The following is a 6,211-nucleotide window of genomic DNA, read 5'->3' as shown; positions in this document are numbered from 1 at the left end:
GCAGTCGTGGCCGAGCGGTTAAGGCGTCTGACTAGAAATCAGATTCCCTCTGGGAGCGTAGGTTCGAATCCTACCGACTGCGAGAGAGTACCTTTTTATTTCTTTAAAACGAAAGAATACTTACCCTTAGCATGCTAAACTTAAAAATAAAGTCAAAAGTTTAGAGAAAATAATAAGTACATATGTATCTTTATTATTTTGTTAAGACATTTTCTTAAACAAACTTTTGTGTTAATTATGCATAACAAAGGGCTTTAAGTTGGCAGCGCTTTCATTTGACATCTGTCAAACTCAGATTGCGTTTAAAGTAAATATTAGATTAACTAAATTCAATCGCTCGAAACAAATATTGAAATTTACAAAGACGTTTGATTCACTACGAACGTAGCCACGTATTCGATCGACGACTACGCAAACAATCGGTAAAATCTTGGACAAGTTGCAAACTTACACACGTCATTAATATTTCATTTTATAGAAAATATTGAATTGCCTTCACATTGTTTTCTAACGATTTTGTATAAAAATATATTTATTTATAGTTATGAAAGAAAATGCAAAATAAATATTTATTTTAAGATGGCGGTGTTTCCGCAGCGATATTACTCTAAAATTAAGTTTTCTAAACATAAAACAATAGGTAACAAAAAATTCTTTTACCAAATATAATACTTTATAAAATTTTTGACTAAATTGATTACACTGCTCTATTTTGCAACAATTTTTCTTCAAATCTATCAAGTTGAAAATTATTTGTTGTCCAGAAGAAGAGTAGAAAAGTGTTCACCTAAAAATTAATAAAAATTAATTTTTACATCAAGTATTTTAAGAATAAAGATAAATATTTACCCAAAACTAATTTAATTTTACACAAAATATTGTTGTTAATATTTGGTTATATTTCTTAAATAATCCAACTGACGGTACTTTTGTTTATAAAAATTAAATATTTATAAAATGTTTGTATATTTACCTAAAATAAACTATTTTAACATCAAAAATATGGATGAACTTTTACATTTTAGATTAACTAAAACTTGCAAATTAAAATGCAAATAATTTATTGTTACATATATGCATATTTCAAGAGTCTTCCAGCTGTAATTTTAATGCCAATATTAGTAAGGAATCATGTTTGGTAAGTCAATCGGAAGACATAATAGTCTACATGACAACACTTCTAATAATTCACTCAGGATTTTCGCTTTTGTAGCCGAGAAGAATATGGTGTTTAGTAAAATTAGTTTTCCCGCACGAGATATCCACAAGTGGACTTATGGCGAACTCCGATAGCAAAAGCTGCAACTAAATTCATAAATTATTTTGCTTTCGATCGAAGACACTCCTTAAACATATACTTGGCGTTTGTAAGTACAGATAAGCCAACATCAACTCAGATCTCTTCCTGGTTGGTGCTAAACTGGAATGTCCATGGAAACTCTCAAAAAAACAACAACGATAAGGAGAGAATTTAAGTTTTTGAGAATGCAGAATCAAGTACCTGTAGAGCTGATGTGAAACCTACTATTGAAGAGTTAAGTCCACATTTATACATATTTGACAAAAATCCATCAGAAACTCTGCTGAATAGATGCTAGAATTCTTATAGCCACCACTGAATTATCTCTGGTTTAACTTTGAATGTGATTAACCCAAAACAGAGACGTAAAGATTAAGTCTCAAAGGAGGACAATTCTCGTCAGTTTTAGTTGGACAAGGGATGAGATCAAATCCACTTCCTGATAAGGAAGTATAAGAATCATGTCCAGCGTGCAGGCGATAAGATCTAATTGTGTTTTAGCAGGAAGCAGGTGCAGAACTTCTACAAAGGTGTGCAAAAGAAAACATCAGGAACCACCAGCCTTCCTGGGGCATGCAAAAACACGAAACATGAAACAACATAGTTGAGAATCAGTTGATGCGTTAAATGTTATTAAATCAACCATCTATTTAGCTGTAATGAATTCCAGGATCACGCCACTAGTAACCTCAAAAAATGCATTTGTTTTATAATCAAGAGTTCTCTCCACCCGACTTTAACGAGATCAAGCTATCCATCACCAGGCTGACATCGAACAAAGCTAGCTGTGACAAACGACTACAGGATCAATTTTTTAATATCGCCGGGGATGATTTAACAAGGAGCATACACCAACTTGTACCCAGAATTTGGTTGGAAGAAAATATGCCATAATGATAAGAACTTACATGCTATTTTCCCGATGCATTAACACATAAAGAAAGAATCATGTCAAGTGCATTATGTTAACGCCAAAAGACATTCACTGATGAATTTACTGGCACTTTTCAGTTTATCTTAGGGTCTAGAAAACCTACCATAGACCGAATCTTTACTTTACACCTTATCCCAAATAAGACCGCAAGAATACAACATCGATGAACATGATCTCTTCATCGATTTCAAAGATGCCTATGACCGTGTCAACAAGGGTAATCTATTCCGTGGTCATGTCAAATTTTGTATTCTTGGAAAGTTGATACGCCTTACTATAAAGACTGTGGAAAGTTGGAAGTATTACTTTCAAAACCACCACTACGTCAAGGCAACAAGCTCTTATGTAGCTGTTTCAATATTGTTCTTAAAAGAGTCTTTGTAACTCCACGCCCAATACGAATGGCATAATGTTTTAAAAAAATCCACTGAGTTTTTGGAAGTTTGGAGATTCATATGACTTCAAAACTATGGGAATAAGCTTAAGAGCAGTTACGATTACGTTTTTACAGTATTGAGTCTTAAGCGAACAAAATAAATCTTATCAAAGAACTTCGCCGTCGTTTCCTATTAAAGACCTATTCAAAACCTGACTATCTGACGAGGTCTACCTGGCAATGCCTATAACTCTGCAAATGAAGTTTTTTTGGACTAAGAAAGCTATTGAGAAATAAGGCCCCATCACGAAGCACTAAAAAGACAAATCCCTCATCATCGCAGTATTGCTGTATGGTGCAGAAGCAGGGACCATTTCTCGCTTTCGTTATTCAAGAGGAAGATTCTATGCACAAGTGATCTATGGAACGATTTGGGTCACTGACTTAAGGTAGCCCTGTAGTCCGGGGCGGACCTGGGCCTCAACCAACATGCGTCTCCAGCCAGCTCGGTAACTAGCTATCTGTCTCCAGTTTCGCACGCCATGTTTCGAAGATTCGAAGACCTTTTGGGCTGGAGCGTTAATGTCCATGCACTCTACATGACCCAGCCAACTAAGCCATTGGACTTTGATTCTGTTAACTAGGTCAGTGTCGCTGTACAGGCCGTACAGTTCGTCGTTATATCTTTTCGTTCATTCTCCGTCTATGCATATGGGACCAAAAATCACCCGATGAATTTTTCTCCCGAAGCATCCTAAGACACTCTCATCTTTCTTTGACAGAGTCTAGGCCTCAGTACCATAAATGAAAACCGGGATGATGAGTGTCTTATAGATGGTGATTTTACATGCTCGAGAGAGGACTTTACTTCTCAATTGCCTTCTAAGTCTAAAGAAGCAGCGAGTTGCAAGAGTTATTCTTCGTTTGATTTCAGCGCTGGTGTCGTTGTCTGTGTTTACATCGGTGCCTAGGTAGCCAAAGTCCTTAACTACCTCAAAGTTATAGCTGGTCATGGTGACGTTTTGTCCAAGACGTCGTTGTCCAAGACTCCTTTTTGATGACAGTATATACTTGGTCTTGCCCTCATTGACTACTAATCTCATCTTCTTCGCTTCCGCCGCAATGCTCAAAAACGCTCCGCACTGACATCACGCTTTGATCAATATCATCTGCGTATCCGAGTAATTGGATTGACCTTTAAAAGATTGTGCCTCTAGTGTTGGCGGTTAAGTTTTGCACAATTCGATATTGAAGAAGTCGCATGACAGTGAATCGCCTTGTCTAAAACCGACCTTGATAGAGCAGCGTGCATTCTTCATCGCCATTCTGCACAAACGGATAAGTTTGACAGGGATGCCAAAACTAGATATTGCTCTGTAGAGCTCTTCCCTATAGATGCTGTCATACGCGGCTTTAAAATCTATATAGAGATGGGGGGTATCGATTTGAAGCTCCTGGGTTATTTCCAAGATCTGCCGTAGTGTGAAAATTTGGTCGATAGCGGACTTTCCTGGTCTGAAGCCACACTGATAAGAACCTATAAGATTGTTGACGAACAGCTTCAGACGTTTACATAATATGGCAGAGAGGATTTTATATACAATGTTAAGGAGACTGATGCCCATCTAGTGGGCGCAATTTAGAGGGTCTCCTTTTTAATGTATCGTGCAAACTATGCTGAGATTCCACTCATTGGGCATCCTGTCTTCCGACCATATTTTGCAGATGAGTTAGTGCATACCCGCTGCCAAGTTTCCGCCTGCTGCTTTGACGATTTGGGTCAACTTACAAAATAACACAATAATTGAACGAGCTGTACAGCAAAAAAAAATTGTGATTGAATATCGAAGCTAAACACCAAGTCAAAGATTCGGCCGACAGACGCCGAATTGGTATTCAAAACTGGAGACAGCAAGCTTAAGTAAGCTGGCGGAATCTACTTTTAAATGTCCAGGAGCGCACTTCACTGTTGCGCCAACTAAAGTTAAGTAAGTGAGCATTCAAAACGTATATATTTCAGTCAAAAGAAAGACTTAAAAGGGTAAAGCATTGAATTAATTAAATTCAAACTTGATTATGTACCTTTACATTATTGTATTAGGATATTTTTGTCAGTGTTTTTCGTCTTAAATCCAATTATGATTTGAAATTGACTTTGTTACATTTCCAAATCGTCGATTCGTTCATGAATTTGGTTGTTTTGGAGAACGGAAGCCTTCAGGGGATACACAATGCACATCACATCTTATAATCTTTTACCCTTGTAAAACGTAGAAAAGAAACATAAATAAAAAAAGATGAAACAAGATACTACATACAACATTCCTCTCACCACCTTCTATAGATCATCAGAATATAAACACCCCCTCTTCAAACCCCTCCCCCTTCACATCAATCGGTAGTTCCCGAGGCGAACATCAAAGATGGCTCGTGTGTCAGTTGTATTATGTTGTGCCATGGGGCGGCTTTTTAGCCAAAACACAAAGGCTCATCATCATCATCATCGTCGTCATCCTCTCTTCTTTGCATATATCTGCAAGCATAGAAGCAGATGCTTGCAACAAATACGCAAACGTTGAATGATGCAAATCAAAAAAGAAAAAACACAACATAATGGCCGACTGACTTAAAAAGACATTCCCCCAAACTTCTCTGCCGTGCCGCCAGCACCACCATCGCCGCCGTCGCAGCACCGGTGACGAAACGGTGCGGTGTTGTATGCATCAATTCAGTCAAAATATGCACACACGGCTGCCACCACCACCGCCCCGTAAAGACGACTGAAGAGGACGACCGATGCAAAGTGACGCGGCGGGCGAGTATGGGTAATTGAATCCTTGACTTCATGGTGCAGCGCACTTTACAGTTTGTATAAACCTCCGTCGCCGCCACCACCATAAGTCGTATTCCTATGGTCATATCATTACACCCCGATGCCATTACCACGTGCTCTTTTGCTGCTACCTGATGGCAAAAGGAATCTTTATCAAAAGAAGCACCAAAAGAGGAACAAGGAGAAGATGAGGTGGCACATAATACACCAGAACATGGTAATTCGAGAGAGAGATTCATCCTGGAGGTGTACAGAAAACACACGAAAAGTCCCTCCTCGCCAAGGGGAAGATATGAAAAGAAAAGAATATAATGCAAGTGGAAGGAAAAAAGGCTACTTGAGTCGAGAGGAGCACACGATTTTCCACTTAATAAATCGAAAAGAGATCTTTTCTTTATTCAACAACTCATGCTAACTGAAGACTCCCAGTCACAGTCATCATTGAGTGCAGCTGCAAAAGATAAGAGAGGGGGGGGGGAAGAAGGTACGTACAGAGAGTCTCAGTTACCATAATATTCCATACACCGCCACCTTAAAGTTAACCGGAAACAGAACCGCAAGCAAACTCTCAATCTCAATGACAATAATTGACGCGACACGTGCCTTTTTGACTTGACTTGAGGCTTTTCTGTTTTTCTTAACTTATCTGTCAAAATTGAAATGTCAAAACTGGAATGCATACATAACAACGAGTGGTATATTGTTGCCATCTGCGGTTAAAGTGGTGAACTAAACTACTTGAAGCGTTCAGTGCTCACTGATGCGCTG

General features: G+C 38.3%; 1 non-coding gene across 1 annotated transcript; it reads left to right on the top strand.

The window, feature by feature from the left end:
• Trnas-aga (transfer RNA serine (anticodon AGA)) lies at positions 1–82 on the top strand. Its single transcript has one exon. It is a non-coding gene; the product is annotated as a tRNA-Ser (tRNA).
• The last annotated feature ends 6,129 nt before the right edge of the window (positions 83–6,211 follow it).

Source organism: Eupeodes corollae, chromosome 1, assembly GCF_945859685.1.
Source record: "Eupeodes corollae chromosome 1, idEupCoro1.1, whole genome shotgun sequence".
Lineage (NCBI taxonomy): Eukaryota > Metazoa > Arthropoda > Insecta > Diptera > Syrphidae > Eupeodes > Eupeodes corollae.
This window is presented reverse-complemented; position numbering and strand designations above follow the sequence as displayed.